Consider the following 13,519-nt stretch of genomic DNA (forward strand, 5'->3'; position numbering starts at 1 on the left):
GGTTCAATATAGAACCATTTTTTCCATAGTTTAACTTTCCACAAGTTAAGGAGGGACCCTACATCAGATTTATGTGAAGACAACATTCCTCCATGGAATGTTGCATGAATAAGTGTATGTTGAGTAGCCACAAGGATTTAAAATAGAGGATCAAAAAGCACATGTTTGTAGGTTGAAGAAAGAATTGTATGGTTTGAAGCAAGCCCCTAGAGCATGGTACCATTGCATCGACAATTATTTGGTCAGGCTGGGACTCACAAGAAGTAATTTCAATCCCAATCTCTACTTCAAGGTAGTCCAAGTTATTCCATTTATTTTGGTTTTATATATTAGTGATTTATTCTTGACAGGTAGTGAGCCCTTGATGATTGAGTGTAAGAGGGAGTTAGCCTCTGGATTCGAGATGAAGGACCTTGGATTCATGCACTACTTTCTAGGTCTTAAGGTGTGGAAAAGGCCTAGTGAGATTTTCCTTTCATAGGGAAAATATGTCCAAATGGTGTTGGAGATATTTGGAATGGTAGAATGCAAGTCCTTTCCCACACCAATGGAAATAAATTTCAAGAAGTTATGTGGAGAAGTTGGAAGACCCAATTTGGCGAATCCATATGAGTGTAGATAATTGATTGGGGCTCTGATGTTCTTAGTGAACAACCATCTCAACCTATGCTATTCAGTGAACATGCTGATTCAATTTATAACTAAGCCTCTCCATGCACATTGGAATCTCGCTCAACACATTTTGAGATATTTTCATGGGATGATGACACTTGATCTAAGATATTCTATCGGAGATGTTCGACTTCATGGATATACCATTCTTGACTAGGAAGGAATTTTATTGACAATAAGAGTACATCTAGATGTTGTTTTAGTCTTGGATCTACCATGATATCTTGGATGAATAGGAAGAAAAATTTTGTAGCATTGAGTACCACCTAGGAAGAGTACATTTCTGCTAGCATGGCTAGCTAGAAAATAGTTTCATTGAGGAAGCTCCTTGGAGAGCTATTTGAGTAGGTCCTAGACACTACAGTGATATATTGCAACAAAAAGAGTGGGATCTATCTGGTAGAGAATCCATATTTCATGACAAGTCCAAGCACATAAATGTTCAATATCATAACATTCGAGACATGGTGCAAATAGGAGTCATTAGACTCCATCATATATCGAAAAATGAGTAGATTACAAATATTCTCACCAAGGAATTTTAGAAAGGGAAGTTCTTGGTGTTCATAGAGAAACTTAGATTGATGGATGTGACCCCTCTTGAGAAGGGGTATCACTGATCGAGAACACTGAGTCGACATTTTCCCCGTTTCTAAGCTCCTAGGGTAAGTAATTGAGATGGAGGGCTCATGGGGTTGAAGGATCTCTGGACAATAGGGTTGTAGACTTTTCTTCCCTATATGTTACCCATAGGGTTGAGATGTTTCTCCCCTATCTATGCATTTGTATAGTATACCCTAGTTTGCATCATACCCACATGCTAGGTTTGTTGGGATTATCGCTCCCTGTTTGGCCAACAAGTTGAGAGTGTACATGGGGGTGTACAACCCAAGCTAATTATGATGTATATGTTCTACCACATGACTCTTTAGGTTCATTATTGTGAAGATTAGTGGGAAATAGGGTGGGTTGAGATTTTCTCCCCTATATCACCTATTTCTTGATATGGGGTTAAATATGTTTTTTTACCCATGAGATTCCAGGTTGAGATGTACTCCCTGATGTAGTTTCAGGTTGAGATGTGCTCCCTAATATTGTTTTCAGATTGAGATGTGATATTTTATGTTATAGATGGTGGTAATAATAATCCATGATTATTCTTCTTTAGATTTGAGAATGTTTCAACAAATAGAGTTGAGCAGAAATGGGACATGATATGATGACAAGATACACATGACATGATGTAGTTGGAATTTATCCCTTGCTAAGAGGGAGTGTTAATTTGGTAGGTCAATGACAAATTCCAACCATGGTACTAGATTCCTATTTTTGAGAGGACCAATTTTGACTATTGAAGTCCTTAATTTAGACAAGGGAAAATGTACTTATAAAGAAAATTCCACATATGCACATTTCGACAGGTTGACCCTAATAGGAAATTGGTCACCCTTGGAAGCCTGTAAATGCAAGTGACCTTAAGCACATTTGGACATCACCAAGCACCATATTATTCTCTTCTTCATTTATTGGTTCACATAGGCCTGAGGCTATGTCAAGGAAAGAGGTTCATACAAGTCTAAAAATATAGGATTTGAAGCTCACACATGTTCTAGGGTTTTGGTTTCCGATCGCGGGCTCATCAAAGGAAATTTTTGGTTATAACCACAAGCTAGCAGACTCAAGAATGTTGTTGGAAGGTCTCAACCACATGCACAACTCTTTCTCCATGAATTTGGGCTCTAGTGACAAATTTTGACTTCTCACCATGCTTGACCACAGACAGTAAAAGTTATCTCTGATATATATGGATGCTGGGAACATATTTCTAAATGTTGTTTGGTTAATTCTACTGCATGATTTTGTATTGGTATCATTGTACTCTCTACTAAACATTTGATGACAATCTAATAATAGAAGAATTTACAAAAGTTTTTTACCTTTGTGGGGTTTTCCCTTGTATTTGCCGAAATCTGATGTCTCTTGTTGATGTGTTGATTATCTCCTTTATCATGGAATTTACTATTCTATCTTCAATTACTGTCAATTAATGGAAATATTAATTTTTATTAAAAAGACTTCGAATTAAATAATTGAATTGGGTTAAAAGTAATTGAAACAACATAGAGTAGTGTGAAAACTAACAATGTAATCTATGCATACCAAAATATAAGTCTTTTGCTGAGATGGGGGATTAATGAGTATCACAAAACCTAAATCCCATCTCTCAAATGGATCCATCACTAGTTGAGGATGTAATGAAATTTCATCTGATTGAATAGGTTGGCCCATCTTATGATAGTTGTCACACGCTGCATATACTTCCTTGCATCACGAAATATAATAGGCCAAAAATACCCTATCTACATCACCTTATGACCTATTTTCATATCTACAAAGTTTCCTCCATGAGGATCATCATGAAAAGCCTTGAAGATATAATGTACCTCTTCCTCCCTCACACGCCTGATTTTTTTATCAAAACCAGTGTAGAAGAGGTAGGCATCCAACCAAAAACACTGCGCACTTTTATAAATGTTTTTTCGCTTCTCACTGGGAGAAAGGTGGTGGGGAAGCTTTATTGTAATAAGATAATTGGAAATATATGCATACCAAGGTGAATAAGTGGATAGTGAAAAGATATTGATATCTGAAAGAGTCTTTAAAAAGCATATTATCATTAGTGTTAGTCAATCTAGAAAGAAAATATGCAAAAAATGTTATCATTCCCAAGTATATCTACAATATTAATATCAAATTCTTGGATAAAAACAACCACCTAGTAACCATAGCATTATTGACTAATTTATTCATTAAAAATTGGATAGCAGAGTGGTAAATATGCATAAAAGTTTGGTAACCAATAATGTAATGCCTAAATTTGTCGATAGCATGAATAACAACAAGAAACTCTTTTTTTGTTATTGTATAATTTACGTCTATAGGAGACAAGTTCGTGTCGATATAGTAGATGGAATAAGGTTTATTTTCCTGCTATTTACTGAAAACAACCCCAATGGATGTATCAGAAGCATAAGTGGAGATGTGAAATAACATACTGCAATTTTGTCCTCATAGAATTGGAGTTGTTGTTACATATATTTTTATCTCTAGAAAAGCACTATTACGCTTGTCAGTCCATATAAAATATTTGTCTTCAATTAATAAAGAAAATAATGGAAGTGCAATCTTAGAAAAATTTTCTGTAAATCATCTATAATAACCTACCTACCCCAAAAAGATGCACACCTCCTGCTGTGTCTTAGCAGTGGGTATTGTTAAAATTACCTCAAATTTTGTTGGATTGACTTGTATACCCACAACAAAAATATAATGTCCTAAAATGATACCTTCATTCATCATCATATAACTTTCTTCAATAGTGACACTGATGTGGGTCTATAAACAACTCTCAAATACCTTTCCAACGTTGTGCAAGGCTTCATCAAACTCATCCCCATAAGGTGTAAATTCATCCATAAAAAATTTCAAAAATTCATTGAATAGATCAGAAAATATTCCTAACGCTGCTTGTTGGAAGGTACCTAATGCATTACAAAGTCTGAAAGGACCCTATAAGAAAATGTACCCTAGGGGCAAGTGAAGGTAATCTTGTCTTGGTACTCAGGGGCAATATGAATCTGATTATAGCCACTAAATCCATCGAGAAAAGAGAAAAAAAAATTAGAAAAAGTATCTATGGTCCAATCATTAAAAGGTAGTGGGAAATGGTCCTTTTGAGTGTCTTTATTAGGCTCCCTATAGTCAACACAAGCTCTCCACTTTCCATTATTTTTGGGGACAATAACAAGTGGAGATACCCATTAACTGTCACAAATCGGATAGAGGAAGTTTGTATTTAAGAGATTTTGAAGTTCTTCCTTAAAAATAGTCTTTAAGGATGGATTAATTATTCATTTAGGTTGTTATATAGGTTGAGATCCCTCCTTTTGATAAATATGATGAGTAAATAAAGTAGGATGTATACCCTTCATGTTGTTATAGTCCCCTGCGAATGTTTCTTTATTCTTTCTCAGTAACTACACTAACCTCTCTTTTTACATGAGGGATATATTAGGATTAATATTTAAATGTCTTTCTTGGATCTATATTCATTGGAACACCCTTAATACTAGGGGTCGTAGGTATTTCTTCTATAATAGGAATATCAAAAGTCTTCACCTCACTAGATTTTCTTATTATAAAACTTAACAATCAAGATGTTGATGGCATAACAATAGAAGGGTCATTACTGAAGTTGTTGATAGTATCATCCTCAATCTCATTTTTAAAATATAAACATTTTACTATAGTGAATAGTGGATGTGTATTAACTTCTTTTGGTTCAAACTCAAACTATAGAGGATTCTCATATTTTGAACTCGGCTTAGTTGGAGGATAAAGAACAAGACCCTTGGTAGTATTACCATTATACATTGTCATACATCTAAATATAAATCCAATAAAATCATCTACACTGGGTAGCAATGGCCTACCTAAAATTAGAGAATGTCATCCTAGGCGTGTTTTAGGCTATAACATTACAATATCTACTGGATACTATCAGGAATCTAGTGAAATAATCACAGTCTTATAATATTCCTTTGGATCAAATCTTATAATTATCTGCCAATTATAAAATAGTGGAGGTTGGTCTTAGGTTGGTAAGCCCAAGTACTTCAATAGTTTCCCTAGTTATTATATTAATTGTTGCTCCTAAATCAATCAAGGTATTTGGAAGAGTTTTTCCTCCTATATGGAAAACTAATGTTGGGTTCACACGATCATCATATTTTGTAGGTTTATTATCCCCTAACATTAGTTCTAATAGTTTTCCAATTACATGTACAGTAGGTGGATCTCGTGGTTTCCTACCTGTATTTTTGACACATAATTCTCTAACTATTTTAGCATAAATTGGAGCATCTCAGATCACTTGAAGTAAGGGAATTTAGACATGCAATTTTTTTAACTCCTTCAGGTAATCAAATTCATATTGAGGTGTAGTTTTAACTTTAGTTAATATTTCAGGATAAGGGGGATGCAAAGATGTATCATTACTATCAGTTGTTATAGGTCTCATAACTGGGGTAACGTCACCTATTATTGTTGTTGGGAAAAGTATCCAATACGGAATGACCCTATCCCACTCTAAGGGTGATAGTTCCTTAGCAACAATCAAAGCAAAGCTATCTGAGATTACTTCTTTATGAGATGTAAAAGAGGGGAGAAAGAGATCCACTAACCGATGTATTTCGCTAATGATTGATCTAATCTTCTCTCCTTGCTGCTTGCCCCCAGCTCCTTGCTCTTTCACTGGCCCAGCTACACCAAGATCCTGCAAAATGGCAAGAGAGGGAAGCTACAAGAAGCATACATTCATAATTGATTCAAGGATTAGAATAAATCAAATACACAAGTATAACAATACACCATTGAGACACATGCATATAGAAGAACCTCAAATGCTTTATTAATGGAAGAAGTAAGGTTCAGGAAGTGATACAACCATAAGAGGCCCAATCCAGCATCACCTTCCCAGCAGAAAGAAATCTCCTCTTCACCTCCTTCAAAGCAAATCACCCAATAGTTCTAAACTCAAACCAACAGCAATTCTTTACATTCACCAGATTCCAGCCTCTGGATCTCATGGGAGAGAGATCCATATATAGGAGTTTGGAGAGAGGATGAGTCAGCCTGAGATGTGACTAGTGTCCTCTCCCACTCCAGTTCTTCTTAAGTTCTTGAGTCCACTTGGAGGTTCTTGCTTCCACTTGGAGATCTAGAACCTCTTACTCATCACCAGTTGAATTCCCTGATCCAAGTGTCATTTTGGAAGCTTCCTGGGCATTGACACCTTGAGGAATGACTGTGCCACATGTCCAAACTTGCCCAGCGCAGGTAGCCTTCTTTGCAATTGACATTCAACGCAGGTAGACAGTGGAGCAGTTGACATTCAGCGCAGATGCTCAGTGGAGCAGTTGACATGATCCAGAATTACCTTGTTTTTGAGTGTTTTCAGGTGGAGAACTTTTATTAAGTGTTGTGGTTTGCTGGCCTTGTTCCTCTAGGGGTAGGAACAACATGTTTAGGGACTTTGGATCCCTTAGATTATGGACATTTCATGCTTCATGCTGTGGCACAAAAATGTCTATAACAATTATAATGACATCAAAGGTATCATTTGCTGCCACGGTGGTAGTGGTAGTAGAACCAACTGTTACAACTTCATGAGTATCATCAATTGATCTGACGACAATAGTAACATAGAGTATTATAGAATTTTTTGTCTCTAAAGATCCTTGAATTATGTTTTCTTCTCCTGATAAATTCTCTTTCTCATTTTATATAATGACAAGCAAAACACTAGGGTTTATTATCATTCCTGAGTGTGATTATATTTCATTACATTCCACAGGTGAGATATAGTCAGTAGGGAGAATTTGTGCTTCAACTTCCTGTACTACATTATTATTGGGATTAGGGTTAGGTTGTACACATATATTGGGGAGTAATGGAGTGTAACTTATAGTCACATCGGAAGGAATTTGTAACCAATGTTGTTCTATCGAAATCTGAATAGGAATTTGATTAAGGAAAACAATCCCCTGCCATGGTAAGGCCATGGGGGAGAAGACAACTAAGTCCAAGGAATTGGCTATTGGACGAAAGGAGGATTAGAAGTTTACCATGGAGCTAATGGGTATTTCATTTGTTGGGGAATTTGTTGAGGACTATACATGCTAGACCTACAATTTTAAGAAAGAGAATGGTACTTTCACCATAGCTGATGGCTGAGGCTGCTAGGGCTTCTTGGTGCCAATGAAATGTGCTACTTCAGTGTCTTCCCTTGTCTCCTTATAAATTTATTTTAATATGGGAAATGATGGGAACTATTCTATAGAATGAACTCGCTTACATATGTTACAACTATTGATTGGGAATTCCCTCACAGGAATTTTCTTCCTAAACTAAGAACAAAATATAGCCAAAGAATGTTCTACTTCAATAGGTTTTTTCTTCACCTATAACACATTAGGCTGAGAGGATAACAAGGTCATAATTTTAATTTTGAAAATTTCTAGTAGGTTCCCATTTTTTGCTAATGTTTCTCCACTATTAGCTAATTTTAATATCCTTACGAAGCACCATATGTCATAGTCCTATTTCTTGTTGATCCTCTAGAAATTATTTCGCAAACTTGAAAACATTCATCATTTCCTTCATTGGATATATCTCCCTTCCCCATAATATTTAACATATAAAGCATGTCATCCTACATTATTTTGATTAGATTTTATTTAAATGTTTCCTTGTCTTGATTACTATGTTGAGATTTTCGTAGATTGTACTGAAGGTTCTCAACATACCCTTCCAAGTTATCATCCATTGTTTGAGTTATCTTAAATAAATATTCCCTCTGAAAATTATAACGACAGTAATATTGATACTTTTCTGAAAAGGTATTCTTCATTCCATTCTGGGAGGTAATGGACGCCACACCGACTCCCATGTACCATCTTAATGAAAAATCCTTGAATGTAGTTGGGGACAATATTAATTTATGCTCATCAATGGTGTAATCGTAGGTCCTGTAGAGGATGTCAAATTCAAAGAGAAATTTATCTAGATCTTTAATAATTGTACTCTGAAAAGTAGGAAGTGCATTCAAAGGAATGTTTTTCATTGGGGTCTTCCCCTAGATATTTCTTATGGGAACTCAAAGGTGGTAATTGAGCTACCTGCTTTATGTCTTCCTAGAAGCTGTGATGGTTCCTACAACTATTATAGGTAGCTTCCTTAATAGAGGAGATTTCTCTCCTTTTAAGGGTGAGGGCTTCTTAGGATGTTCAAGCTATTTAGGTTGTTCAAACTATTCAGGCTATCTAGGTGATCCCAACTATTTCAAAACACATTCTACAACAAAGTGCTCAATAGATTGTTTCACAACACTAACTAAATCCTAGATGCAATGATCAAGTGATTGTTCTTCTAGACTTAGTTCCAAATCATGTTCATCTGTGTCCCCCCATCTCTATAACAAGCCTTGATATCCTTTCTTTTGTAATATATATGGAATATAAACTCTTAGGTTTGTCTCTGAGATCGAGGGTTTATAAAATTCCACCTCCTTGATATGTGCACACAACATATATGATTCATGAGATGCTGGCCTCTATAGAGAAACTTTACTCGATCCTTTCTTCTTAGATGTTGCTTCTCGAGAAGATGATTATGCTTGAAATTTTGAAATTATCTTTTTTATATATGTTACTCTTCCCAAATCTTAATTCCTCTTCTTTCTCCCAAACCTTGTTTAACCTACATGGTTAATTTCTTTGGGGGCACCATGTTTTTCTTCTTGACTATTCATGCAATGCAATCTTATGTGGCTTGACTCCTCACGAGGAAAAGGCCACTTTAGTATGTCAAAGAGATGCATAGATTTTGACCTCTTATCTTACCACTCAAAAAAATTAGACCTAGGAACACCTTATCACAGTTCCAATCAATGCGTTAAAAACAATGCTAGTCACACATATGGACCTTTAATAGCCCCCTCAATAATAGCACAAAAATGTTGGGCATATTAATTATCTTTTTAATTAATAACAACCAATCCTACTCACACATAAATTTTCAGTCCGGGTATGCTTTTTTGTTTCAAGGATAATGTGTAAAATATATGCATGAATAAATGGAAATTAGAACTAATAACATCTCAAATAAATAATTGAAAATACTACTCCCAACACTCTAGAAATATTTCTTGTTACACTTCAAATATTTCTCACACTTCTAAAAGAAAAAGAACATGTTGCAAAATAAATCATTCTCTACCACTCGATCACTCGTATTCATAAGAAATAAAACTCCTTGAAATCATTCAACACTCGATCAATGAAATGACAATCAGTGTACCAATAACTCAATAAATTAATGATATAAAAGAATTGTAACAATAATCAAACAATAGTCACACCTAATGTGTAGACTAGTCTAGAACCTACATTATTACATAATGATAGAGGCTACAATCCTACAACTGTTAAATACAAGAGCAAGATAGGTAACGGTAACAATCAATCACATATAAACCACAACATAAAGGAAATAAATATACAACTAAAATTCATCTCTAACCAATGCTACCTGCTAAGAAGGAGGGCGCTTCCACCTCAACAGGGTCTAATAATTTACATAACACACAAGCTAATAGGAAATAGATATGAAGCCACAAACAATAAAGAGTTTCATTGATGAAAGTTGCAATATAAGATTATTTACAATGATGGTTCTCTCCCCATTATTTATATCTATGCATGCCCCACAGGTAGGGGAAACACTATTTTATAATTTCATATTACATTCCTTGTTTTTTTAAAGTAGGATCATCATGAGAGTCTCTCGATTTTCATGTGATCAAAATCAAGATTATAAAAAACTATCTTGTAACAAATTTTCTTAATTGAAACAAAGTTGTAATAACTTTCCAAATTACAATAGATTAATATTTGGAAATCCCAACTGTTCAAACTAAGTTGGGTACGTTGTTCTTGAGTTTCTCACTTCAATGGTCAAGTTGAATTTGACCATGTGTCTCCATATCAATCTTTGTTTCTTAATTGTAGAAGAACAAAGCATCCAAAATAGGATTTAGTGTTGTAGAAACAACATCAATGAGGTCTCCATTCCATACTTAGCAAAGAAAAGCTAGGGAGATACCATCCAGAAATGGCATCTCAACAATCCACACCACTTGAAATAACCCTTTGTTAATTCATTAGTAAAATATCCTAAATAAGTTAGATGTTGTATAAAATTACAAGTAAAATTGAATAATAAAGGTAACATCCAAAAGGAACCTACTTTGTCCAATAATGACTAACAAAATGAGAAGGTATGGATTTTTAGGGTCAAAATGGTAAGAAAAAATAGGGAAAATATGTACAAAATGAAGCCAATTTTATGTCCCACCAAGGAAATAGTAACACCTCAAGGAATAATTACCATGTGTTTGACGCAACTTTGTATGAGTTTTGAATACAAAATATAAGTTGCTACATGAGTCCTATTTTGCTTTAAAGATAGTCGAGTGAGAAGGAAAATGCACTAAGGATGCAGTTTGAAGGTGGGATGAGTTAGGGGAAAGCTAAGAATGTTGAAAAGTGTGCAACAAGAAATGTTAAATTTAGAATGTGCTAAAAATAGACCTGCTAAAAATAGCATGTCTAAAAATAGCAGTTTGGCCAGTGAGGTCATTGGCCTCATTGGGTGAGAGGCAAAACTGCTAAAAATAGAAAATTCTAAACATAGCATTTCTGGGTCCCTTCCTATTTATAGTAGTCCCTAGTCTATATATAGGAAGTAAAATTAATTTTGGTCTTAACAGTAGTTGTAAATATTAATTAATTAATTTAGTTGAGTTAATTAGTTAAGGAAATTCGAATTTGAAGTCTTTGTGAGCATGCACATGAGTTGTCCCACTGATTGAGGAATTTATCCTTAATTTCCTCCACTGATTGAGGGAATAAGTATGAGTTCTATATCGAGAGAATCAGTTGGCTTAGTTCTAACTAGTCAAGTCCAGTTCATTATTTTAACAAGTTGTTAAATAATAAAATATATTTTCTTAATGATTGCATGCATGTGACAACTATTATTTTAGATAACTGAGGATTCACTCATGGATAATTGTTGCATGTCAGTTATGTCAGAGACCCAATTGAGATCAGATGTGGGACATTGTACTATTAGATGCTTGACTATTTCTAGTAATTAGTTTTTGCATGGTTGAGGAACTAGTGTCCTCAAGGATTGCGTATTTGGACCATTGGTTAATTTTGGTATGTTGGAATTAATAGCATATGATTTTGCTATTATTTCCTAAGCAAACTATGTGAGGACCATAGGTAAAGCCTATATAAACAGGGCTTGGTTGGTTCATGAGACTTATCTTCATATCTTCATAGTTCATTGAGAAATGAATAGCTTGAGAGCTAATTATTTTTGTATTGTGAAGAGGATTTCCACTTGATTGATAATACATGGTTGGGGTTTTATGCTGGTGCTTTCCTCTGGGTATATCTTGTGTTATGTGTGATTATTTCTCTTGATCAGTTATGCATGTTTCTACTTTATGTTGCTCATGAATTCGATTATTCTTCTGCTTAATGTTTTGTAGAAGTAGAACAAGTATTATGCTTTAGGACATTGCATATATCGGTTTTTTCTACAGGTGAAATTTCTACATGGTATCAGAGTTAGCTGATTTGTAGAAAAATTCTACATGGTATCAGATCATAGGTGATCAAGCAATAACAATATACTAGCAAGAGGAATTTGAAGTTTCTTATCTTGATATATATCTCAAGTTATTATCACATCTATTTCATCAATGGTGTTCTATGGTTTGAGGCTTGAGTATGCCCTTGATGGAACTAAAACTATATAGCTTCGAAGGATCACATGGAGGCAATTTTGAAAGATAATGGCCTTAAGGATTTCATTGATCAAGAAATTCCTAGCCTACTGACAAGACTAAGTAGGTGGAATGGAGGAAGTGTGTGGCTAGAGCCAGGATAATTCTCTTGGAGGGAGTGCGAGATCACATTGTCTTAAGCCTCCATGGGAAGGAGACTTTGCATGAAATGTTGAAAACATTGAAAGATTTATATCAGAATAGCAGTGATTAGAGGAAGCTGGCCCTAAAGGAGAAACTTTGAAAGATCAAGTGTGAAAGGGATGAGACGATCTCTATGTATATGACCAAGCTCATCACATGCAGGGATGACCTTGCAAGTGTAGGGGTCGTGACATCAGATGAGGATATGGTCAGTCTAGCACTCCTTGGCCTTCCTAAGAGTTGGCATAGCTACCAGGACATAGTGAATGGAAGGGAGAAACTGCCAGATTAGGAACGACTATGGTCAAATTTGATGTAGGAGGATATCAAACGGAGCACCATAGACAGTTCTTCATCCATGCATGATGAGGAGAACTATGCCTTAGCGAGTAAGGCGAAGAAGTGGAAGGAGAAGGTTTCTCTTTCCAAATCCAGTTCTTCCAATGATGGGAAGAAGGTTGACAAATCGAAAGTGTGATGCTTTCGTTGTCATGAGGTGGGCCATTATGCTGAAAATTGTCCACAGAGGAAATCCAACAAGGGATCCGGGGAAGGATCTGAAGGTGAGGCACTTGCTTCACAGTTTGAGTTGGATTTCACACTCTTTGAATGCATGGTTTCATCCATGGTGGGAAGTGGTTGGTTTCTTGATAGTGGAGCTTCTTTCCACATGACCGGTGATAAGAGTTTGTTTAGTACTTTGGCAGAGAAAGATCTCCAGATACTGATAGCGATGGGTAATGATGAGAAGTATAGTGTCTCAGGTGTAGGCATGGTTATTTTCCAGAGGGAGCATGGATCTCACCTTACCTTAACCAATGTCAAGTATGTACTAGGACTGGAGAGAAACTTGGTGTCAATCGCGATGATGGAAGATAGAGGCTATGACGTAGTATTCAGTAAGGGAAAGGTTTTCCTTAGACACATCATCACTAGATAGGTGAAGCAGATTGGTTCACGGGTCAAGAACCTGTATGCTCTTGAGTTTCAAGATGCATGCAAAGCCTTGAGCAGCAAGGAAACTGATGGAGACTTGGTGGCTGAGAGGGAGGGTATATTACCTCTCAACATGCAGCACCAGAAGAAGTCTCAGACGATTACGGATGAGCAATGATTGGTGCAGCAGATTTAGGAGGTTGCAGAGCAAACACAACAGGGGAGTTGAGTGGAGATCGAGTAGAGAAATCTACTCATGCAGAGACCTCCAGTAGGGGGAAACTTTGA

This window comes from Pinus tabuliformis, chromosome 9 (assembly GCF_031772625.1).
Source record: "Pinus tabuliformis cultivar Carrire ecotype Pingquan chromosome 9, CPIR1, whole genome shotgun sequence".
NCBI lineage: Eukaryota > Viridiplantae > Streptophyta > Pinopsida > Pinales > Pinaceae > Pinus > Pinus tabuliformis.